General features: G+C 45.9%; 1 protein-coding gene across 8 annotated transcripts in view; it reads right to left on the reverse strand.

Annotated features, from left to right (window-relative positions):
* Positions 1-26,262, reverse strand: part of BICD1 (BICD cargo adaptor 1) — a 153,969-nt gene that overhangs the window by 61,299 nt on the left and 66,408 nt on the right. The window lies entirely within an intron of this gene.

Here is a 26,262-nt window from a genome sequence, read left to right on the forward strand (position 1 = left end):
CAATGCCATGACCAAGGCCTTTATCTGGCAGGGCAAGAAGGCCAGAATAAAATTGAAAATCTTACAAGATAGTAAATTAAGAGGTGGCCTAGCTCTTCCAGATTGGAACTTATATTACAAAGCATGTGGCATGGCATGGTTGAGAGACTGGTGTAAACTGGACAATAAGAGACTATTGGTTATGGAAGGTGCGGGCCTGGGCGAAGGTTGGCACAACTATATGTGGTACCATGCCCCTGTGAAAACTGGACGTTTCCTCAGACACGAAATAAGAAGATCCCTATACAAAATTTGGAGTGATATTAAGTTACAGTATTCTTATACTCCCAAGTGGATATCACCGATTGAAGCCCTGACTCACCCCAATTTGTACAATTGGGATAGCCCACAGGACTATGCATTTTTATTGAATGAGAAAAACGAATTGATTGAAGAAGAGATTGGTAAACTAAGTTGGTGGCTCCAATGCCAATTGAGATCAAGATTTCGAGCAGATAAAGAAAAAGGCTTTGTGAACACACAAATTGAGTTAGACCAAATTCTGGAATCCAAGCAGAAGATCATTTCCAAGGTGTATGACTGGTTACTTCAAATTAAGATGAGTGACGAAGTGGTGAAGGAAGCATGGATCCGTTGGCTTAAAGATTTCGGTTATAGTATAGATTTGGAGGAATGGGAGAAATTATGGAAACAGAATTTAAAGCTGATAAGACCAGCAGATCTCAAAGAAAACTTATATAAAATGGTATATAGGTGGTATCTCACACCTAATAGGCTGGCTAAAATCTATCCTACATATTCCAATAAGTGCTGGAAATGTCGAGAAGTTAGAGGTTCTTTATTTCATATATGGTGGCTATGCAAGTCAGCAAGAAAGTATTGGACACAAATTAATATTTGGGCTCAAAAAATCCTGGAAATACAAGTTACCCATGTGCCGGAACTATATCTTTTAAATATTTGTAGGCAGAAATTACCTATATCAAAACTGAAAGTGCTAATGTATATTATTACAATTGCTAGAATATTATATGCTAAGTATTGGAAAGGCGATAGAACCCCGAACAGAGAGGAGTTTATTAACAAGTTATTAGAAACCGCTGAGGCTGACTTAATGTCTACAAGATTAAGAAATGGTAATATGCAGAAGTGTCAGGAGGAATGGGACCCTGTGTATAAGTGGGTCAAAAGAAAAGGATTTGACGTGGAGTAAATATATTGAAATTTGACACAATTTTTGATTAATGAGATACTTTATTTAAAAATAAAAAGCTGATACTTTGATACTAAATTTTTACATGAATATAAGCATGATTGTAAAACTGTAACTGAATAATTTTTGAATTTACTGAAACCTCTCCCTCTCCCAGTGTGTTTGGTGTGTCACTTGTTGCTTGGTTGTTGATAATGGGAGGAGGGTGTTTGTATTTTGTTAGTGGCTTGGTTTTTGACCAAGTCATGTGATGTTGTTTTTCTTTGCTTATTTCTTTTTCTTTTTTTTTCTCTTGTCTATGTAATGTTTTTCTTATCTTAAATAAAAATAAAATTTTCTTCAAAAAAAAAATAAAATGTGGAAATCGCTGCCAGTGGATGTATTGATGGCCTCGGGAATAAACTACTTCAAAGGGGGATTAGAAAAATTCATGGAGGATTATCAGTGGGGGGAGTTGCCACAAATTAGCCTTGTCTAGGGTGCCAGACAGTCTATGGCCAGTCCTGCTGATGTTCCTTTCAGTGTAGTCATAAAGGTTATTGAGCTAATGTCTGTAAAGCAGTTCAAACATTCAAAAGAGCTATAGAAATATGTAGTAGCAGTAGTAATAGTAGCAGCAGCAACAGCAGCAGCAGCAGTGTGAGCCAGCCCTGAATAGTAGTAGTATAAAAGTAAGTTTTTTGGTAATAAACAAATAGCAAGGGAAAAGTCCAATTAAACCCCTATAGATTAAGGGCTTCCTCTTCCAGCAATAATCCTAGAAAGACAGCTAACACAAACTTCATTTAAATGCTTAATAAAAACTCAGCATTCAATCAGACATTCTCATACTATTCTCCTTTGCCTACCTTTTCTCTCCACTTCCAGTCCCCACACATTTACAGCCCAACACAGACATATGTGGCAGACAGCCGCTCGGGCGTGGGTGGATCTATGGCGCCGCTCATTGGCTTCCAAAGGGGAGATGGTACGCCATGATAGAGGGAAGAGGGGCCCAATGAACGAGAGAGTACCTGTCGCCATGGTGATTCCACCCAGGAGCACGCCATTGGCCCGCTGCCGAGGCGGGGGTGGGGGAGGCACAGGCTCGCGAGGGACCACCGGATTGGCCAGCCCGTTGCACATGACCGGGCAAGGGGGCGGAAAGCCCACGCCTGAGAGGCCGTCAATCCCCCCACTCCCTACCGGTCAGAGACTCTGCCAATGGCAGGCTGGCGGCCAGGAGCATGAGCAGACAAGCAGGAAGTGCAAAGTGCAGGAGTTCTCTGTCCTAGACAACAGCTGGAATGTGTGTCTGGGAGCGGCCAGACCAAGTCCAAAAGACACCACCACCACTCGGAGCCCCCTCCCCGGTGTTGCCCTGCTGCCCCCGCTATGTGCAAGGAACACCTTCCCTGGGGGCCGCAGAACTCAGAGTGCGAGCCGCTGGGCATGCGTCCACTTCAGAAACCCCCCCCCCAGGTGTCCAGCACACAGCAGCCCTGTGCGGTCGGGTAGGCCCATTCCCCGCCCCCAAGAACGAAGTCTGCCCACCCTCCCAGGCAGTCCCTCGGAGAGGCCACTGACAGAGGGGGGAGGTTGCCCCGGGAACGTGCAGCATATGTGAAGCAGGAGACACAACAGAGGGCACAGCTCAGACTTTATTTTTCCGAAACAGAGTGCAACAGTTTCCCTGGTGCACGCTGGGCAGTCTCGCTGTGGGTGGGACTCTGCTCTGAGCGGCAGGCAGAAGCAGCTGAGGAAGTGGGGGGGCGGTGGAGCGACACAAGCGGAAGCCTCTGTGTTGGAGTCCCACCTGCAAAATGGAGACAGAGATCAAGAGCACCTGCAGGGGCCGCAGCTGGAAGAGCGGGCTGCGTTTCAGCCAGATGCTCTCTTAAAGGGACAGTCTCTTACCCACCTCCCTGCAACAGGGCAGTTGCCACACACACACGCCTCGTGCCCTGACAGGGGTTGGGAAAGCGGCAGAGGGCAGACCAAGGGAAGGGAGCAGGCGGCAGCACAGGGGAGCGGGGTAAGCAAATGCCTCCTGCCGGAGCCCATTGCCTGGTTCAAGTGCCAGAGACGCTTGCACACCGATCGGTCGAGAGTGAGGGGAGGGGGAGGCGGGGGGTGGGAAGTGGGAAGTGGAACTTACCCAGCCATGGGCGACAGTCCTCACATGCAGAACCTCCGGGAGCCCAGAACCTGTGGAGACCTGGAAACAAGAGCAGGTAGCCACAGGGAAGAGACCTCTCTCTCCCCCTCGCAAGTCAAAGATACTGTCAAAGCAACCGCGAGGTGCAAAACCCATCACCAACGTGCCTGCCTGTCCCTCACTTTAAGTCTGTGTGGCCGAGAGCTCGCCGGCAGAACTTCCCGCCACACGCTCCTCTCCCTAACAACTGAGTTGTGTGAGGCCAGAGTGGAAGTATTTCTAGGAGGGGGGAGACCGCAACTGGGAGCTGGGCAGGAGTCTCGTCAGCCTGAGGCGCAAGGGGATTGGCGAGACAATTACGCTGCTCCCTAAAGGGTTTGCGAGCTTCCGCAGCAGCGGAGGTGATCTTTGTTTTTGGTTTCAATGAGTGCCTGAGGCACTCTGCCGTTTTTGCAGGCGTAAAGTTGCATCTCTCGGGGGGGGGGGGCATGTCATGGGCCAAACTGCTCAGGAAGCCGCCTAAGCCTGGCCGCACCCCCAACTCCACCACCTCCTCTGCCTGAATGCCGCACTCCACCTCACTTCTGTCCATGCTTGGGCGCAGCCCTCAGGCGCCGCTGCCCTCGGGCAGTCCCCCGCCCACATTACTCCCTCGTGCTGTGGCGGCGCTGATCGTACGTCGGTGCAAACCCTTCCTGCGCCCACGTAGCAGCTTGTCTGCTCCCAAAAGACTTTCCGCCCCCCCCCCCCCCCGATTGCGCTGTTAATCTCTTAGACTGTGTGCCTGGTAGAAGGGTCCAGGTGTTTTATTCTGATTTATATAATTATTAGTATAACAAAAACAAGAGTGACAAAATAAATATTTAACATTTATATGGTTATCTGTGCATCTATCAGCTGGGTGGGTGGGATGGGTGATAAATTTAAAAAAATCCTTTATTCTTTCAGGAACAACCTATGCACATTTTTGTATCTTATCACAGTTGTAAACCATATAACATAAGTTAACTACGACTGTACTCAGCATGTTAGTTCATTTGAAATGTATTAACATGTTTTTGGAGGCACGGGCACATTATATATCTTTCCATGCATTTCTCATCATGATCAATAAGGATCCAAATGGTGAATTTTAACTGGAATAGGTTTTCCTTAGTATATATTAGGGAAATTTTCATTTTGAACCATACTCTATTTGGTCACAAAAAGGAAGGTTTTATGTATGATTGACCTCTGCTGAATTCCTTCATGGACTGTAGCAGAAAATTAGGCAGAAACCACACAGGTAAAGGTTGAAGCAGGTTTATTTTGGTGCCAAAGAACTCAGTAGGTCTAATGAACGGAAAAGACTGAGCTGACCCAGAGGGTTCTACACACACTTTTATATCATAAGCGAGGTGCTACGTACTTTGAGCGAAAGCTTGGGTTACATGATGTGATTCATTAGTATATTCCTTTGCCACCAAAGTTTCCTATGAAGATGGTTTAGCTTTGTTAACGAAGTGCTTTTGGCATTTAAGCATAACATATTTCCTGTTTTTCTAGCTCTTGCAGTTAAAACTGCTATTTCTCTGAAAGCTACTATTTCTCTTAAATGGAGCATAACACATCATTGATACCCTACCTCTTGTTTTCTGTGTGGGTGCATCTCTATAACACTTGACCTTTAAATTGCATATCACTTTTCCATTTCTGCTTCAGAATCGCCATATTCCATCCCATCCATGCTATCTATAATCTTCCTATTCCTTCTTCGAACCTTTGTGAGCCAGTTTGATGTAGTGGTTAAGTGTGTGGACTCTTATCTGGGAGAACCGGGTTTGATTCCCCACTCCTCCACTTGCACCTGCTGGAATGGCCTTGGGTCAGCCATAGCTCTGGCAGAGGTTGTCCTTGTAAGGGCAGCTGCTGAGAGAGTGCTCTCATCCCCACCTCCCTCTCAGGGTGTCTGTTGTGGGGGAGGAAGGTAAAGGAGATTGTGAGCTGCTCTGAGACTCTGAGATTCGGAGTGGAGGGCAGGATATAAATCCAATATCATCTTTTTTGTGCAACAGGTGTTTTCATGCATTATCTCTTTGAAGCTCGCTTTGGCATTATTGCTTTTAACTCCTATCTCTCAGTCTTGACAGGTGGACTAAATGTTGTAAATAAACTTTTTTCTCAACCTAGCACATCCCACAGGATGACAAACACTATACTAAAGAAGGATAGAACAATAGATCATGATAAAAGTAACACAGTTTGTAAGTCTTTTATTTACACACACGAAGGTTCAGTGGGTTTCATGTGGTTACTGATATAAATACAAAGTCAGCATCCATTCTGCAGCAATAAAATCAAAACCAGTACTCAGGACAACAAAATAAAAAATTCTGTGAAAACTAAGCCATTCTATCAACCCAAGATAGACTAGTTTAAGCTCTAACCACAAAAGATGCAGGGATCCCTCTCAGGAATCACTCCCAGTAACTGGCAATCTAAATACAATGGAATGATCCTAGTTCAGTATTTATTCATTTGTATCTATTGCCCCCCTTAAATCTTATTTAATGCATTTATTTATTTATTTCATTTATACCCTGCCTTTCTCTCCAGGGAACCACCATTCTCCTTTCCTCCATTTTATCCTCACAACAATCTTGGGAGATAAGTCAGGCTGAGAGAGCATGACTGGCACAAGGTTCCCTGACACAAGTGGGGATTTAAACCTGGTGCCCCAGAGACTAGGCTAATAGCCACTGGTGGACCTCTGCTCCATATTTTTATCTAACCCCCTCTTGAAGCTGGCTATGCTTGTAGCCGCCGCCACCTCCTGTGGCAGTGAATTCCACATGTTAATCACCCTTTGGGTGAAGAAGTACCTCCTTTAATCCGTTCTAACCCGACTGCTCAGCAATTTCATTGAATGCCCACGAATTCTTATATTGTGAGAAAGGGAGAAAAGTACTTCTTTCTCTACCTTCTCCATCCCATGCATTATCTTGTAAACCTCTATCATGTCACCCCGCAGTCGACGTTTCTCCAAGCTAAAGATCCCCAAGTGTTTTAACCTTTCTTCATAGGGACCTTTAATCATTCTAGTTGCCCTTTTCTGCACCTTTTCCAATGCTATGATATCCTTTTTGAGGTGCGGTGACCAGAACTGCACACAGTATTCCAAATGAGACCGCACCATCGATTTCCACAGGGGCGTTATGATACTGGCTGATTTGTTTTCAATTCCCTTCCTAATAATTCCCAACATGGCGTTGGCCTTTTTTATTGCAATAGCACACTGTCTTGGCATTTTCAGTGAGTTATCTACCACGACCCCAAGATCTCTCTCTTGGTCAGTCTCTGCCAGTTCACACCCCATCAACTTGTATTTGTAGCTGGGATTCTTGGCCCCAATGTGCATTACTTTGCACTTGGCCACATTGAACCTCATCTGCCACGTTGACGCCCACTCACCCAGCCTCAACAGATCTCTTTGGAGTTCCTCACAATTCTCTCTGGTTCTCACCACCCTGAACAATTTAGTGTCATCTGCAAACCTGGCCACTTCACTGCTTACTCTCAACTCCAAATCATTTATGAACAAGTTAAAGAAGATGGGACCCAGTACTGAGCCCTGCGGTACTCCACTGCTTACCGTCCTCCAATTGCGAAGACTGCCCATTTATACTCACTCTCTGCTTCCTATTAATTAGCCAGTTTTTGATCCACAAGAGGACCTGTCCTTTTACTCCATGACTCTCGAGCTTACTAAGGAGCCTTTGATGAGGAACTTTATCAAAAGCTTTCTGGAAGTCAAGGTAAACAATATCTATCGGATCTCCTTTGTCCACATGTTTGTTCACTCCCTCAAAGAAATGTAACAGGTTAGTGAGGCAAGATCTTCCCTTACAGAACCCATGCTGAGTCTTCCTCAATAATTCATGTTCATCAATGTCCTTGATAATGGTTTCTACCAACTTTCCCGGTATTGAAGTCAGACTGACTGGCCTGTAGTTTCCCGGATCTCCTCTGGAATCCTTTTTAAAGATGGAGGTGACATTAGCTACCTTCAAGTTCTCAGGAACGGAGGCAGTTTTCAATGAAAGATTACATATTTTTGTCAGGAGATCCACAAGTTCAACTTTGAGTTCTTTCAGAACTCTTGGATGTATGCCATCCGGACCTGGTGACTTATTAGTTTTTAATTCGTCTATCAGTTGTAGGACCTCCTCTCTTGTCACCTCAATCTGACTCAGGTCTTTCAACACCCCTTCCAATATAAGTGGTTCTGGAGCGGGCAAACACTTCTCATCTTCCACAGTGAAGACGGAGGCAAAAAATTCATTCAGCTTCTCAGCTATTTCCCTATGCTCCTTCAGTAATCCTTTGACCCCTTGGTCATCCAAGGGCCCCACTGCCTCCCTGGCTGCTTTCCTGCTTCTAACGTATTTGAAGAAATTTTTATTGTTGGTCTTTATGTTTTTTGCAATATGCTCCTCATAGTCCCTTTTTGCCTGCCTGATCAGTCTTGCATTTGAATTGCCACTGCCTGTGTTCCCTTTTATTAATCTCACTTGGACTAGCTTTCCACCACTTAAAGGAGTCCTTCTTACCTTTTAACAGCTTCCATTACTTTGTTTGTTAACCATGCAGGCCTTCTATTATACCTGTTTGAACTTTTCCTAACTTGTGCTATATATTTTATCTGAGCTTCTAGGATTGTAGTTTTAAATAGCCTCCAAGCTTCCCCAAGGGTTTTGACTGTATTTACCTTTCCTTTCAGTTTCCTCTTCACATGCCTCCTCATCTCAGAGAATTTACCCCTTTTAAAGTTAAATGTGGTTGTGCTGGTCTTTTGGAGCAACTCTCTATTTATACAAATGGTGAAATCAATAACGTTATGGTCACTGCTCCCAAGCGGTGTGATCATGTATGATTTCTCATTTGTATGGACACATTATTTATATTGAATTTTGAATTTATACTGAATATAGAGCCATGTTGGATCAGGCCCTGCTTCTCTTATGTTCTTAGAGGGTTGACATATATTGGTCTCGTTGCTTTAGAATTTTTACATGGAGAGAGGTTTTCTGTTGTGTTTGAAATAAACTGTGCATGCACATATGTCTATGGATACAGTCTCTCTCTCTCGGCTTGACTTCGCGAACGAAGATTTAAGAAGGGTGCAGTAGTCCACGTCTGCTGCAGGCTCGCTGGTGGCTGACAAGACCAATGCGGGACAGGCAGGTCCGGCCACAGTGGCTGCAGGGAAAAGTCTGATTTGGGGTTGGTGCTGTAGCAGTGCGATTCTTCCTCAATCTCCTTTTGTCCTCAAGACCAGCTATGCGTGCGTTCTCAAAGGAAGAGACAGCCTGGTGGATGGTGTGCCTCCATGCTTTGCGATCTGAGGCTAGGTCAGACCACTGGTGATGGTTGATGCGACAGGTGCCAAGGGATTTCTTCAAGGAGTCCTTGTACCTCTTCTTTGGTGCCCCTCTATTTCGATGGCCGGTGGAAAGTTCGCCAAACAGAGCAATCTTGGAAAGGCGGTGGTTTTCCATCCTAGAAATATGCCCTGCCCAGCGCAGCTGCGTCTTCAACAGCAGTGCCTCGATGCTTGTAACCTCTGCTCGCTTGAGGACTTCAGTGTTGGTCACAAAGTCACTCCAGTGGATGTTGAGGATGGTGCGAAGGCAGCGCTGATGAAAGCGCTCAAGGAGTCGCAGGTGATGACGGTATAAAACCCACGATTCGGAGCCGTAGATGAGGGTTGTCATCACAACCGCTTTGTAAACATTGATCTTTGTGCCTTTTTTCAGATGCTTGTTGCTCCACACTCTTTTGTGCAGTCGGCCAAATGCACGGTTTGCCTTTGCCAGCCTGTTGTCAATCTCCTTGTCGATCTTGGCATCTGAGGAGATGATGCACCCCAGGTAGCTGAACTGCTGGACTGTCTTCAGAACTGATTCACCCACAGTGATGCAGGGAGGGTGATAATCTTCCTGGGGTGCAGGCTGGTGGAGAACTTCTGTCTTCTTCAGACTAACTTCTAGGCCGAATAGCTTGGCAGCCTCTGCAAAGCAGGACGTCATATGTTGCAGAGCTGATACCGAGTGGGAGACGAGTGCAGCATCATCAGCAAACAGTAGCTCTCGGATAAGTTTTTCCATTGTCTTGGAGTGAGCCTTTAGTCGCCTCAGGTTGAACAGGCTGCCATCGGTGCGATAGCGGATGTAGACACCATCGTCATCATCTAGATCTACTGCGGCTCTTTGAAGCATCATGCTAAAGAAGATCGTAAAGAGAGTTGGTGCGAGAACGCAGCCTTGCTTTACACCTGTGCCTATTGGGAAGGGCTCTGAGAGGTCGTTGCAGTGTCTGACTTGGCCTCGCTGGTCTTCATGTAGCTGGATGATCATGCTGAGGAACCTTGGGGGACATCCTAAACGTTCCAAGATTTGCCACAGGCCTTTCCTGCTAACGGTATCGAAAGCTTTGGTAAGGTCGACAAAAGTCACATATAGACCCTTGTTCTGTTCCCTGCATTTCTCTTGGAGCTGCCTGAGAACAAATACCATGTCGGTGGTGCTCCTGTTAGCTCTGAAGCCGCACTGGCTCTCTGGGAGGAGTTCTTCTGCAATGGTGGGCACCAGTCTGTTCAGGAGTATTCTGGCAAGGATTTTGCCTGCGATGGAGAGCAGGGTTATCCCCCGGTAGTTGGAGCAGTCTGACTTTTCCCCTTTGTTCTTGTGTAGAGTGATGATGATTGCATCGCGAAAGTCCTGTGGTAGTTTGCCTTGTTCCCAGCAGGTGACAAGTAGTTTGTGAAATGTGCTATGTAGTACTGTGCCCCCATGTTTCCAGATCTCTGGTGGGATTCCATCAACTCCCGCTGCCTTGCCACTTTTCAGTTGCTTGATGGCTTTAACAGTCTCTTCTAGGGTGGGGATCTCATCCAACTCTGTTTTCACTGGTTGAAGTGGGGTGAGGTGGATTGCTGAATCTTGAACTACGCGGTTGGCACTGAAGAGAACCTGAAAATACTTCGACCACCGGTTCAGTATGGATACCTTGTCTGTGAGGAGCACTTGGCTGTCTGCACTACGCAAGGGACTCTGAGCCTGATATGATGGGCCATATACTGCCTTCAGGGCTTCGTAGAACCCTCTTAAATCACCAGTGTCTGCACACAGCTGGGTTCTCTCTGCAAGCTTGGTCCACCACTCGTTCTGAATGTCTCGAAGCTTGCGCTGGAGGTTGCTACATGCAGCGCGAAAGATTGCTTTTTTCCCAGGACAGGAGGGCTGAGCAAGATGTGCTTGGTAGGCAGATCTCTTTTTTGCTAGTAATTCTTGGATCTCTTGATTGTTCTAGTCAAAACAGTCCTTGTTCTTCCTTGTGGAGAACCCGAGGACTTCTTCAGAGGTCAACAGGATGGTAGTTTTTAGGTGTTCCCAGAGTGCTTCTGGAGAAGGGTCTGTGGGGCAACTGGGGTCCTCAATTCTTGACTGGAGTTTTGCCTGGAAGGCAGCTTTAACTTCGGCTGACTGAAGGCTGCCAACCTGAAGCTTCCTCCGAGGGATACCTTCTCTCCTGGGTGTGGGTTTAAAGTGAAGACGGAGATTGCAGCGTACAAGACGATGATCCGTATGACATTCCGCACTGGGCATTACTCGGGTGTGTAAGACATCTCGAAGGTCTCTCTGGCGCACCAGAATGTAGTCGATAAGGTGCCAGTGCTTGGACCGTGGGTGTATCCAGGTTGTCTTCAGGCTGTTCTTCTGCTGAAAGATAGTGTTGGTGATGGTGAGCTGGTGCTCTGTGCAGAATTCTAGCAGGAGGCGCCCGTTATCATTGCAGTTGCCAATGCCGTGTTTGCCAAGTACTCCTTTCCAGGCTTCCGAGTCTTTACCTACTCTGGCATTGAAGTCGCCAAGGATGATCACCTTGTCCTCTGTAGGGGACTTCCTTATGAGGTTGCATAGATCAGCATAGAACTTGTTCTTTTCTGCAGGATCTGCTTGAAGGGTTGGGGCATACGCACTGAAGAGTGTTGCATGCTGCTTGTTTTGAAGTGGGAGGCGCATGGACACGATGCGATCTGAGTGACCTGTTGGCAGGTTTTCGAGTTTGGAGGCAATGGAGTTCCTGACCATGAAGCCAACACCAGAAAGGCGGCTCTCAGCCTTTGACTTACCCGACCAGTAGAGGGTATAGCCAGCACCGTGTTCTTGAAGACTACCTTCCTCAGGGAAACGGACCTCATTGAGAGCTGCTATGTCAATATTCAACCTGAGAAGTTTGTGGGCAACTAGAGCAGAGCGTCGTTCAGGGCGACCACTGTCTACTGTGTCAAGCATGGTTCTGATGTTCCAACACACAAGCTTTAGTCTTTACACACTTTGTGAGGCAGGTGCATGCCTTTTCTTTGTTGTTATTTCCGCGGTCAACGGGCAAGTAAGGATGCCCGTTGACCGCGGCTAGCCAACTGGGGGGGGGGCGACGTGGCTTTGTTTAGGCCACCTTTTCTAGGCCCCTCTCCGTGCGGAGCAAGCAGTGCTGTCCCTAGATAAGGCTGCTTGGTCGTTCAGGGTGCTGTCGAAAAATGCTTTCGTCTCCGGGTCAGCATCAGGCGACCAATACCCTGAACCGCCTACATGCAGGATTGGGACTGCGGCTTCCAGTGGCATCTTCCACCTGCCGTTTTGCCCCTTGCCCATCGCTGCAGGACTTGGTGTGTTGTGGGTTGTGGATGTGGATATGCCTTTCAGGCCTGCGCAGAGGAATTTTTAGGTGAAGCACAGTGTGCACGGTACTGGCTCCACCCTTTCACCTTGGGGTCCTCTGCCATGGCCCAGTAAGCCAGGACTCCGGCAGTGAGTCCTCCAGGTGGTAGGTGTTACATTAATGAGCTCCATCTGCCCGGGTTTGATGTTAGAGTTTTCCTTCTGTTGGCTGGCGATGTTGGTGAGCCCAGCCTGCCCATCCGGTTATACCACCGGATATTCGGTCGCACCATGACGTGACAAACTCTGTGAGAAATGGGGGGGACCAGCGGGAAGGTGTTGCCACGGATGCAGTAATGCAGGAGAGGCCATTGCAGTGACCATCTGCCAGGCATAGCCGGACAGTGACCACGCGGCGTTCACTACACCGGGAAAGGAGAGGCGATGTATTGCGCATACACTTTCCCTGGGGGGGGGGCAGGACACCCAGAGGGAGCCCCCCCTCCCCGCCCGGAACAGCTCTAAACTCACAGATACCTCCCCCTAAATTCACAGGATCTTCATTGCTGTCAGATGGCCATCTAGCCTCTGTTGAAAAACCTCCAAGGAAGGAGAGCCCACCACCTCCCGAGGAAGCCTGTTCCACTGAGGAACCGATCTAAACTCACAAATACCTTTCCCTAAATTCACAGGATCCTCATTGCTGTCAGAAGGCCTTCTAGCCTCTGTTGGAAAACCTCCAAGGAAGGAGAGCCCACCACCTCCTGAGTTGGAAGGGACCTCCAGGGTCATCTAGTCCAACCCCTGGCACAATGCAGAAAACTCACAAACACTTCCCTCATCAAAGTTATTGTTCTTTGGGGACAAACATCACTATGCCCTCAGGAAACATCACTATGCCCTCAGGAAACATTAAACTGGAAAGGCCCAACTGGTTCCACCCACTTTCTTAGAAAACAAAAACGAAACAGGCACCAGGAAAGGTTCTAAGGGGATACAGTACAAATCCAAAATTGTATATGTTATCATGTTTAAGAAGGAAATACTAGTAGTAGAAAGAATAAAAGTCTTATCTTTTCTACCGCTACAGACAGACTAACAGGGTTACCCATCTTGAACAATTCATAACATTATGAGTATTGTAATATTTTATATCTTCCTCTCATGGCTTAGTGACACTGGTAAATAGGCCATGTTTAAAACAATCACTCTATAATGCTGACACAGTCATTCCAGAGTTCTATTTACATGCAACCTCCAGAGCCAACATTATTTCAAGCTTGGAAAAAAATGTCCTTCAAATTTAAAAAAAAATGTTTATGCTGCTGGCTGCAAGGATACATGTGACTGGGGAAATATTGTGTATTTGACATGGAGTGAACAAAATAGTGTAATTAAAAATGTCAGTCCCAATATTATCTGCTTATTTTTTAAAAAAAAACCAGAAAGACACTTGCAAGCTGTAATTATGTACGAGCATCTGCATGTTCATATCTAAAGCATCTGTCAGCCAACAAAAAACCTCACTGAATCCTGAAGCTTAAGGGTGGATTTGACCATTACAATGAAAGGTTGATACCATTGTCTGACCTCTGAATGACACCGTGTCCTTTTCCTGCATGCTGACTGGCACTGGCTGTGAGAATGACTAAAAATAAACAGCTTGCCTGACATAGAATAATACACTGAAAACCCCCCATCAAAGTGGAGTGGCTAGGTTTCTCATTATTTGCCTTAACACCATTTTCTTTACATATTTGGGTTGGGGGGTGGAGGAAGTTTCTCCCTTGAGGATGGCTGCAGAAAATCACAGAAGGAGCAATTAAGATAGGATCATGAGAGCCAAGAACTTGTTTGCAGTTTCACTGGAAGTGCCAAACTGATAATGAGCTCTGAGGTTTCAGTCAAAGGGAATTGAGGTATAAAGTATAAGCTCCATGGAGAATGGCATCCAAGTGAAGGCTTACATTATAATGCATAGCATTGCTTCTAATCTGTCTACTGCATTAAGCCAAAATTCTGATTGCTGGAGTCCCATTTTTGTCCCAGAGAGGCAGAAAAAGTTATTGCTGTTTCCTGAGGGGTTATGTAAACTATATCACTGTAACTCAAAATGGGAATCAAAATGTTCCATAAACTATTTCTGGAGTGGGACTGAAAGCCAACACAAAGGATTTTCCCCCTGTGGCTATAATTTATGAAATGATAATGCAAAGATTGCATTCTACAGTAACAAAGAGGATATCTCAGTGAATCAGTTTGTTATCCTATGAGTTGTACATTGCTGAACTCAAACACTTTTGTTTAATCAGACTCTAGGCTGCATGCGTAATTTTACCGAGTTTTCAGCTGCAAATGTTTCACCAGCTTTCTTGAGTAAAAAAAGAATAAAACAGGCTATAGGATGCTATAGAAAGAATAGGTCTCTCAACCATTTCAGGGTCGCAAAATCCTTTGTTTGTGTTTGCTCCTAACCACTATTGCCTGGAGTAAATTGGTCAGATTGTTAGGAAATTAATAAAGTTGATTAGAATGTTCATTTATTCAATTATGTTCCTCTATATAAAATATATATTCAACACTAGATGAGGCAACAAGAAGTCCCCCTCCCACCTGTTGTGGTAAGCAATTTTCTATAGAAGCTTGTTAGCAATTTTTATCAGCTACTAGGAGTCAGAGAGCCCCCACCTTCTTCTTGACATTTGAAGATTACATATAAAACAAGATAGAAAAAGAACCCCCCCCCCATACTTTCCGCAAACATAGCACACCTGGCCTGACATTTGAGCTGGCTTTGCAAGCTAATTTCCGGCTGCGGCTGGTGGGCAAGCTACTTCCTATTGCAAACATGTCAATAGCTAGTATCTGACTTGCTAACATCTGTTGCAGATCCAGCCCCTCTCACTGTTCCCTTATAGATCTTAGCCCTTTCTAATCTAAGATAAATAAAACTGTTTCTCATTTGCTTTAAGGCTTGCTAGGAAACAAAGGCTTAATCAATATTTAGCATGAGCAGAAGGGTAAATGAGTAACTAGCAGGGACGCCAAGTATAAGACCCAGAAGAGGAGCCCCCACCGCTCCTCTGAAAACAGTGTGTACTTATCTCTCTGCTAGCAATTTCCTGTCCTCGTCAGTGTGGTTTGCGGCGGGGCCATTTCCTCTTGAAGCTTCATAGCAACTCTGAAATGAGAGCTAAAGATCTGTCTTAATTGCTTTCTATTCTTTATGGGTTAAGTTTAAAATATATTAGTAAAAGCATTTTTAGAATCTTAGTGAGCCAAATCTTCCTCTCCTCTTCTGCAGAAGTGAAAATAAAGTGATTTTCTCTGAACAACAAAGCCTACCACCTGGTGATTGTTTTCTCGGGTGGGGCACTGCCCCAAAAACCGGTTGACAAGGTTATCAAAACCAAATCACATTTTAATATATGTACTCCTTTGGATAAGCAGCTAAGAACCAAAATGGGTACAATTTTTCAAAAGCCTACAAGCTGGAAATGGCCAAGCCTGGAAGCAATGAAATTAGGAACATCTAGCTCTGTGTCAAAAACAGGGCAGGAAAAAGCAGTGAAATTAGGAATGCAGAAGCAGCAGTGAAATGAGAAGCTACTCAAGCTTCTGAAACATGGCAGACTAAGGCTGATTAAGGAGTTGCAGGGGCAGGAGCTGTGGAAATGGCAGTGGCAACAAATTGTGCATAAACCAGTGTGAACATGCAGGATTGGCATACACACACATCTTGTTGCAGTACTGCTCACTGGTGCTACCAGCCCCACTATGTGCCAAGACCCCAAACCCTGAACTCCCCCTTTCAGTTTCACTTTCCCCACTGACCCAATTTGTACTGGGAAGGAATGGAGAAAAGCCCTTTAATGGGCTAAAGGGGGAGAGGGGTACATAGCAACAAGCTGTTCCAACCCATTCTGAAAGTGAAGCTTCCCACCACTGAGCACTTACAGTAATAGTAACAGACACATGGTCACTCCTAGAGAAATGGTATAAAAACCTTGTAAATAAATTCGGAAGTTGAATGCTACTGGTGCAATACTAGGCAAATGAAGCTAATTTTTCCCTGATACATAAAAATAATTTATGGCTTTGTTTCTGGACAATTTTCAGTATGCCTCTTCAAAGAAGAAACTGGGAACTTCTGCATCAAGGCACAGCCTATATCATGACCTTTGCTTTGAAATGTGCAGGATTTTTTTCTGAAGTAATATGTAACTAAAGAGTGAGCTATAGCCTCATTTATACACAAGTGTGAGCACTATTGGGAAATGTGACTGCTGATCTACTTCTTTTGTGCATTGATTTACTGGTTAAAAATAACTTAGGTCAATCTAAGTCTGTTCATACCATGTGGTAGATAAGTCAATTGTTGGCAGCATTTTGTGCTTGCTATTAACTGCTGAGAAGACGCTTTTTAAAAACTTTGCAGTATACTCTGGTTTCTTGAAAAACAGTGGCACAGGTTTCAATCCAAGTTATATCCCATGATTCTTCAGTGAATTGTGTTTTTCAACAGTAGCCTTGTAAAATAATCCCATTTCACAAAAAGATTTATCATGTGCCAGACTACTATCGTAAGACTACAGAGGCAAGGACTACAGAGCAGTTGTTATTGGTCTTAACTAAAAAGATCATGGAAAGTATTTAATAATAATAATAATAAACTTTAATTTGTATCCCGCCCTCCCCGCCGAAGCAGGCTCAGAGCGGCTAACAAGACATGGTTTCCCATGATTTACATAAAACAATTTTAAAATACAATTGATACATACATTTAAAAGCAGTTACATAAGATTAAAACTACATAAAAGTTAAGACTACCATAAATTAAGGTGCTATTCAGTAGATATTTTTCGATGGCAAGGTATCGTTTTCAGGACTCCTTACATGCTTGCATAAAGAGGGTAGTTTTGCAAGCCCCGCAGAACTGACTAAAGTCCCGCAGGGCTCGCACTTCCTCCGGTAATTGATTCCACCAGTGGGGGGCCATTACGGAGAAGGCCTGCTCTCTTGTTACTTTCAGTTTGGCCTCCTTTGGTCCAGGGATCCTTAAAAGGCCTTGGGAGCTAGATCTTAGTGTTCTCTGGGGAACATGTGGGGAGAGGCGGTCCCCAAGGTAGACAGGGCCTCGGCCATATAGGGCTTTAAAGGTAATAACCAGCACCTTGCAGCGAACTCGGAATATAATTGGAAGCCAGTGCAGCTCCTTCAGCCCGGGTCGCACGTGTTCCCACCGAGGCAGTCCCAGTAGCAGCCTGGCCGCCGCATTCTGCACTAGCTGCAATTTCCGAGTTCGGCACAAGGGCAGCCCCATGTAGAGGGCATTACAGTAGTCTAGTCTCGAGGTGACCATTGCATGGATCACTGTTGCTAGGTCGCTACATTCTAGGAAGGGGGCCAGCTGTCTCGCCCTTCTAAGGCGGAAGAAAGCGGATTTCGCAGTGGCAGCTATCTGTGCCTCCATTGTCAGGGAGGACTCCAGTAGCACTCCCAGGCTTTTGACCCTGCGCACTGGTATCAGTGACGCACCGTCAAAGGCCGGTAGGGGGATCTCCCCTCCTAGCCCGCAGCGATCCACGCAAAGGACCTCTGTCTTCGCTGGGTTCAGCTTCAGCCCACTCAGCCTGCTCCAGTCTGCCATGGCCTGCAGTGCCCGGTCCAAGTTTATAGGGGTGTCGGCGGTCCGGCCGCCCATCAATAGATAGAGCTGGGTGTCATCAGCGTACTGATGGCAACCCAGCCCATGTCTCCGGGCAATCTGGGCAAGGGTGTGCATAAAGATATTAAACAACATTGGGGAAAGAACTGCCCCCCGAGGCACCCCACAATTAAGTAGGAAGGAGGAGAGCCACTGTAAGGCTAGCCCCCGAATTCCTGCGTCGGCGAGACGGCGGGTCAGCAGCTGATGGTCGACCATATCGAACACAGCCGATAGGTCTAGCAACAGCAATACTGCCGAGCCGCCTCGATCCAGATGTCGTCGGAGATCATCCATGAGGGTGACCAACACTGTCTCCACCCCGTGGCCCGGGCGGAAGCCGGACTGATATGGATCCAAGGTGGAAGTGTCATCCAGAAAACCCTGCAACTGCAACGCCACAGCCCTCCCGATAATTTTGCCCAAAAAGGGCAAATTTGATACCGGCCGGTAATGAGCCAATACGGCCGGATCTGATGTAGCCTTTTTCAGGAGAGGGCAGACCACTGCTTCCTTCAGGGGCGTTGGAAAATGGCCCTCTGAAAGAGATCTATTTATGATGTCCCGTATAGGACATCCTAACTCCTCCCGGCAGGCCTTAATTAACCAGGAGGGGCCTGGGTCCAGATCGCATGTAGTAGGGCGTGCAGTTACCAGGATTCTGTCAACCTCCTCCAAGCTGAGTGGGTCAAAGCAGTCCAGGGTCGAATTAGAAGACACGCACGGAGCCTCGAGTTCGCTCACTGTATCTAATATGGCCGGGCAGTCATGGCGGAGTGATTGGACCTTGTCTGTAAAAAATTTCGCAAATGCCTCACAGCCTATTTCCAATTCCTTAACATTTGGCTTGCCTTGTGGCAATATGGTAAGATTCCGAATTATCTTAAACAATTGTGCCGGGCGCCAGTTTGCAGACGCAATCTTGGTTGCAAAGTATGTTTTCTTTGCGGCCTTGACTGCCATCTCATAGGACCTCATAAACGTCCTATAAGATGTTCTAGTCACTTCGTCACGGGTGCGTCGCCATTGCCTCTCTAGCCGTCTGAGGCCTTGTTTCAGCTGGTGCAGCTCCGGGGTGTACCACGGAGCCAGCCTACTCCGAGGTACACCCCAGCCACCCCACTCCGAGGTACACTCCAGCCAGCCTACTCTGTAGATAGTTGAGAGTTCCATGTCTCAACCAGGCCATTGAGGAAATCGCCAGAGGGCCAGGGATCCCGCAGAGCCAATTGGAACCATTCCGGGTCCATCTGGCTCCGTGGGCGAGCCATAATAGGCTCATTGCCTAAACAGGTTTGGGGTGGCATATCTATACGAGCCCTAAGGGCGAGGTGGTCCGACCACGGCACCACTTCAGTGGTTATATTGTCCACCGTAACCCCGGCCGCAAAGACCAGGTCTAGCATGTGACCGGCCTGGTGGGTGGGGGCTGCAACAAACTGAGAGAGTCCTAGTGTTGCCATGGATGACACCAGGACCGTCGCCTGACTAGAGGCCGGGTCATCGGCATGGACATTGAAGTCACCCAGGATCACCAGCCTTGGGTGCTCCAATGCCCAGCCCGTCGCCGCCTCAAGTAGGGACGGTAAGGCGCCGGCTGGTGCGTTAGGCATACGGTATACCAGCCAGATCGCCAATCCCTCTTCAGCCTCCAATGCCAAGCCAGCACATTCAATGCCTTCGATCTTTGGGGCCGGGAGCGCCCTGAGGGAGTAAGCCTCACGTACAAATAATGCCACTCCTCCCCCCCGCCCGCTAGTCCGCGATTGGTGAAAGACCGAATAACCTGGTGGGGCTGTTTGCGAGAGGGCTAGTGTATCTCCCTCTCGGACCCAGGTTTCCATCACGCATGCCAGGTCCATGTCCTGTTCGATTAGGAACTCTCGAAGGACAGAGGTCTTATTATTAATGGACCTGGCATTGCATAACACCAATGACGGAGGCGGGTTATTCTTCCTGGCCCTACTCCCTGTCACCGTTGGGATGGGACACAGATTGGAGGGAGAGCGAGCACTGACCTGTCTCGGTCTCCCTCCCTTATATTGTCTGCTCCCACCGCCGTACCTCCCCCTCCCCAGGAGCACTGGAATCCCTAGACCAGCCATATCCCACTGGTGGTTACCGCTGTCCTGGCCAACACTGATGCACAGTAGTCACAACGCTCTTCAAATCACACCGTCCTACTAGGTCCCAAGCCAGAATCAGGATAGTCTGTTTTTTCACCACATGGATTGTGTTCTTATACTTCTGAAGCAGTCTGACAAGAGTCATCTAGAGCACTTCCCATACATTTATGACAAATTAAGGACCAGAAAGAAGACAAACAAAATCTTCTAATATACTAAACCATTTTTTCCCTTGGTCACAGAAGGAAATTTGTACTTACAAAAAGCAAGTACTTGATAATAAAAGATTATATGAATATCAGACTACTGAAAGGGTGTAATTTCATGCTGTTAAGCAGTAGCACAACTTTGCTGAAGTTGGTGGGGTGGAGAATCAGTTCTGCTCACAGTAGTAGGTTGCTCATCCACAAACTACATGAAACTACTCAGAGGCCTTCTTTCTTGCAGTGTAAGTTATTAAAGAGAGAAAGTGCATAAGTGGAGGACATTTGAAAGGGTCCACTTTCCTCAATGGAAAGTATTTCAACTATCACATAGCATTACAATGGTCTGAACTATGCATACAATTTCTGAATGGCGCTTTCTAGGTTACCATTTGCTCTTGTAAGTACTTTTATAATGGCAGGGAACAAAACCAGTGGAGCAGAGATTCTTCACCCAGACCAGGAACAGATGGCTTATATGATATGCAAGTCTAGCACTTATTTAGAGGCTGCAGGCTATGCTTTCAGCCACTTCTTTTTTTCTACACAATATAAGCAATCAACCAGATACAAAAAAGGACTGAAAAATAGCTCTGTAAGTCATGCAAAAATTGTCTAACTGCAGCGAGTAATCAAAAGTTACAGTTCTCATTATGAAGTATGCAGTCCATTGGTGAATTTTAAACCATAACAAAATGTTCTGATATGAAATGGTTTTTTAACAACGGGGCTATTTCAGCAATTGAGCAGGTAATAAACATAGCAACACGCAATGGCTCATTGCTGAGGCAATGTAACTTGTCTATATTTAAGACTGTGTTTACAACAGAGATTCAGAATTGGAGGCTGCAACTGCAAAAGACAGTTTCTGCTCCAGGAAAGGGTAGAGCACCACACCAGACCCCAGTAGGAGCCTCATGGGGCCAGCAGGAGTGGTGTGCACCACCTGCAGAAGATGCCCCCACAATCAACACCAAGCAACAACTGAGCATAGCTGCAGATGTAGAAGGTTTGCCAGCAATGGTTAGGGGTACAGGGAAGAGCCGGGGTCTCTGGCTAACCCTATGCAAACCCAGCTAAGGATTGAGGGGATGTATTTTGACTTTCCTGCATTGTGCTTGGGGTTGGACTAGATGACCATGAAGATCCCTTCCAACTCTATGATTCTGTAAAAAGGCAAGGAAGGGGTTAAGACATGAACAAGGCTCAGAAGAGGGAGAGGCAGTGCCAGCTTTGGCCAGCAGGGGTAAAAAGGGAGGTGTCAGGATCAGAGAAAGGGGTGAGAAAAGACAAGCTGGCTGGGAAAGCCTGAGAAGACAAGAAGAGAAAACTAAAGGAGAAGCTGAGGTCCTGGTCAAGATAAGGTTACTAGCTTGGTGGAACTGTCCTATGGAAGAGGCCCAGCCCCTGCCATGAGGTTCTGAAGGGCAATGCAAGTGGGTGAAGCGAATTGTTCTTGAGTGGATACCTGTGTGAACTTTGCTCACAGCAATAAAGAGAAGCTTAAGGAGCACTACTTAGAAGAAGAGATTGGATTTATACCTTGCCCTTCATGACCTGAAAGAATCTCAGAGCGGCTTACAATCTGCTTTCCCTTCCCCTCCCCACAACAGACACCCTGTGAGGTATGTGGAGATGAGAATGTTCTGACAGAAACTGCTCTTGAGAGGAACACCTCTGTGAGAACTTGTGACCTCAAGGTCACATTAGCAGGTGCATGTGGAGGCATGGGGAATCAAACCCAGTTCTCCCACATAAGAGTTAACACACTTAACCACTACACCATACTTTAGTCTCAGTGACTCTCTGCTGCTCATAAAGGTAAAAGGTAACGGTAGTTCCCTGTGCAAGCACTAGTCGTTTTCGACTCTGGGGTGACGTTGCTTTCACAACACTTTCATGGCAGACTTTTTACAAGGTGGTTTGCCATTGCCTCCCCCAGTCATTTACACTTTCCCCCCAACAAGCTGGGTACTCATTTTACTGACCTCGGAAGGATGGAAGGCTGAGTCAACCTGAGCCGGCTACCTGAACCAGCTTCCATTGGGATTGAACTCAAGGTCGTGAGCAGAGGGCTCCGACTGCAACTACTACAGCTTTACCACTCTGTGCCATGGGGCTCCTCACCCTAATGCTCATAGAAGACACTTAAGATGTCCTGATGCGGTGGAGAATGCAAGCAAGCCAAGCCACAGTGAAGTGCAAGGGGGGCCTGGAGTGAAAATCTCAGCCTGTTGGGCGGGGTTTGGGGAACAGCAGGGGGCTCAGGTACAGGAGTAACACCAACACTGGCAACAGGTTGCCACCCAACATGCCCACTTGTTCAAATAGCTGTTACAAATACAGTAGCAGTTCCATGCCAGCCTATGTGATGGCATCCAAAAGAAAGTCAGGAGATACTGCACCTCATACAACCAAAGGCTAGTCCTGGATCCTGATCTCAATGCCTGTCATCAACACCCGTTTTGAACAGGTAGACTTGGTAGGACCACTTCAGAAATTGGCCAAGGGCACACCTATATATTGGTGGTAGTTGGTTTTGACACCAGATAGCGCAAGACAATGGTTCTGAAAGGTATGGGGCAGTCACAATTGCTAATGTGTTGCTCACAATATTTTCAAGGGTGGGAATTCCAAAGGCCATCCTAACTGATCAATGCACTAATTTCATGAGCAAAGTGTTGCAGGAACTTTGTAAAGTCTTTAAGGTCCAACTCCTGAAGACTTCAGTCCATCACATCCAGGCTAATGTCTAGTAGAATACTTCACAAAACCTTAAAACATGTGCTCTACAAGTCTGCTGCCTCTGAGCCTTGCCAGTGGCATGAGCTCCTAACCCCACTGTTGTTTGCTGTTAAGGAGGTCCCACAAGCCTCCTGAGCTTCTTCCCAACTGAGCTATTATCATCTTGAACTCAGATGACAGCCGCACAGGTCTAGGAGGTGCCTCTTGCTGTGTCCAACCTCCTGCTGTGTCCCTGCCAATGCAAGCCCCGTACCAGACCAATGCCAGCTCCATATGCAGCACGTGTGCTGCCCATGTCTAAACCATGTGGTGGCGGCATTAGTTTGAAAAGTAACAACAGATATGTTATGCCTCCTCCCATACTTCTATCCATAATGCAGGATTCTAAACTGAAATTAGATTTAGAATGCTAGTTTGTTGAAAGTTAACTGTACACCATGAGCTTTTCCAAATCTAAAAGCTTTTGATTGTACTGCATGCATGATGAGATGGGGCTGAGAAGCAAAGCAAGTACTTAAGAAGAGCAACAATCTATGTTTAAGGTTATCAGAGACAATTTGGTTTTTTGTGGTGTCGAAATGCAATCATTATGATTTTGGCACCCCTACCCCTATATCACAAGCATGAGTTACCCTCTTGATATAAGTGGTCACCAATTATGTTATATTGGCATATCAGGGCTTTTTTGGTAACAGGAACTCCTTTGCATATTAGGCCACACACCCCTGATGTAGCCAATCCTCCTGGAACTTACAGGGCTCTTCTTACAAGGCCTACTGTAAGCTCCAGGAGGATTGGCTACATCAGGGGTGTGTGGCCTAAAATGCAAGGGAGTCCTTGCTACAAAAAAAAGCCCTGGGCATACCTACAGTCATGTAGGGCCTCAGGCCATCCCAGAACATAGAAAAAGGGGTAGCTAAGCACCCCACACTTGTTTGTGGACCCAGAGAGCAGGAGCCAAAAGGCCAGGGAAAGTTCATTCTAAAAGCAAGCAAGCCTCACTTGTTAAGACCATTTCAGACTCCAGCCATATAAGAATTGTCAGTGTTTGAAACAACAAAAGACAAAAATGCTTTTAAGTCTTCTGCAATTCTTAAGACAATGTCTAACACCTCAAAAAGAGAAAAATGGTCTTCTTCCCAAAATAATTACAAGGGCAAAAACTTACAACCTGAATCCCAACACATTTGTAAGCAAATACTGTCATTATATTTTAGTTAACCATAATATCTAGCTAAAGAAATACTAGCTAAAGAAACAAGTTCTTGAATCCTGAAACTAGTAAATGAGATTATTTGATTTGACTCCACAATCACAGGACACACACCCAAAGATAGGAAATTAAGTATATAAATTTTGGGACTTAGCTGTGCACTTCAGGTTAGTGGAAGCCGACTTCCAACACTGAGGTGACAACATGCACTCTTCAAGACCAGTAGCTATGATCTAATATCTCCCTTTTTCTTAATTTTACCCTCTTTTTCTCACTATGACACACGGTGTCAAAGCCCCTTTGTCCCATAAGAAGGCTTTGGATGAAGGTCAAGAGCAAAATGCACAAGACTGGGGAATGAATCCTCACTGCCCAAGGAAACAAGCCATTACCAGCCCCTCTAAACGAACCTGAGGAACCAAGTCTTCAGTCCTGGATTTAATCAAGAATTCAACCTTACAAGATAAGATCCTTTCAGGTTCAGTTCCAAAAACAAATACTTTGGCAGCTATAGCCAAACATTCCAGAGTAACACAAGACTGAAGCCCCAAAACTGAAACAACATCATGGAAGTATACATAAAGTTTATTAAAAGAAATGTGCAAAAGTATACAAATATAGAAGTATACAGGGCTTCTTCTTCTTTTTAGCAGGAACGCACAGGAACGCAGTTCCAGCTGGCTTGGTGTCAGGGGGTGTGACCTAATATACAAACAAGTTCCTGCTAGGCTTTTTCCTTAAAAAAAAGAAACCCTGTGTGAAATAATGCTGATGTCAGTGGCATGGCCTAATATGTAAATGAGTTCCTGCTGGACTTTTTAAAAGCAGGAATGCCGTTCCGGCTGGCTTAATGTCAGGGGGTGTGGCCTAATATGCAAATGAGTCCCTGCTGTATATAAATATGGTGCAAAGCAAAGAATGAAATAATAAAAACTAAATAATTACCCTAGAATACTTATTTAGGCTTTAGTCCTCTGACCCAGATGTTACCTGGTCAGACTGAACTTCTAGAACAGAATGTCAAAATCCATAATCCCAGAAGCAGGTATTCCAGCCACACAAGGCCCAACCTACAGTAAAAAGGATGGCAAAAAGACAGTAAGGCTGAAGGTTCAAACTAGAATGAACTATCTTGCTTTATGCCAGAAAGCCTGACTTAATCATGTTCAGTCAGAAAACATGACTTAATCATGTTCAGCCAATCAGGTGTTTTGCTAAGACATATGACCATGTACATCTGCAGCTGGCACATACTCACTATCAACCAACCTCACCCCCGCCAGAGTTCTTTGAGCTAATGAGATGGAAAGTGAGTGCAAAACTCCTTTTGAGTCTCATCTTTGAAGCTTGCAGACCCATGATCTCATCTGTACCTGAGTCTGACTCCATCTCATCCCTTCTGTAGTTTGTCTAGGCTCAAAACCCTGACTCAAAGTTTGAAAAGTCAAGAAACTGATAGACAAGGCCAGTTTCTTGATACTGAGGTAGAAATGGAGAAGAAAATATGCCATTAAAGGTCAAGTACCATTAATTTGCTCCCATGCAGAAAAACAGATGATAGATAGATAAAAGGCAGCCAAATCTCCATGACGCCCTACGCTTTAGATAAGGGGACATGGAAACCGGTAACTGCAAAAGTTAGCAAGCAGGAAACATGTTAAATAAACTTGATTGCTAAAAGGTGTTACGTTAACAGAAAATACTAGAAAGCCAATCACCTGTGCCTGGAAACTGTAGGAGTTAAACAGTGAGATAAGAAGTTATTTTGTGACACCCATGTGTGTACAAAAGGTATATAATCTCTGTATAGCCCTCAGAAGTTAGATTAGCTGCTTTGGGTCTCCAGACCCGCCTAGGCTCAGCACCTAAATAAAATAATCTGCTCCAACCTAACCTGCGGTTCCAGTCTGTGGTCATTTTCCCGCAACAATACATGGTCCCCAAGATGTTCCTTATCACTGCTCCAATAATGTTCCTAGTTCTTACCATAGGGCCTTCCTTTGTCTCTCCCAAAGCCCCTCTCCAGATCCCATGGTATTCTAGGTCTTATCAACTGCCCTTTGGTCCAGGTCCCCAGCATAACTCTGCCTCTCTGATCCCCAAGCTGCTTCTTTGCATTATCTTTCATTCACATATACATCCATGCAACTCTCTCATGGGTCAACCATGAATGGACTGTAAATTGTATGAAATGACTTTTATTGTATATCTGCTTT

The sequence above is a fragment of the Heteronotia binoei genome, chromosome 8 (assembly GCF_032191835.1).
Source record: "Heteronotia binoei isolate CCM8104 ecotype False Entrance Well chromosome 8, APGP_CSIRO_Hbin_v1, whole genome shotgun sequence".
NCBI lineage: Eukaryota > Metazoa > Chordata > Lepidosauria > Squamata > Gekkonidae > Heteronotia > Heteronotia binoei.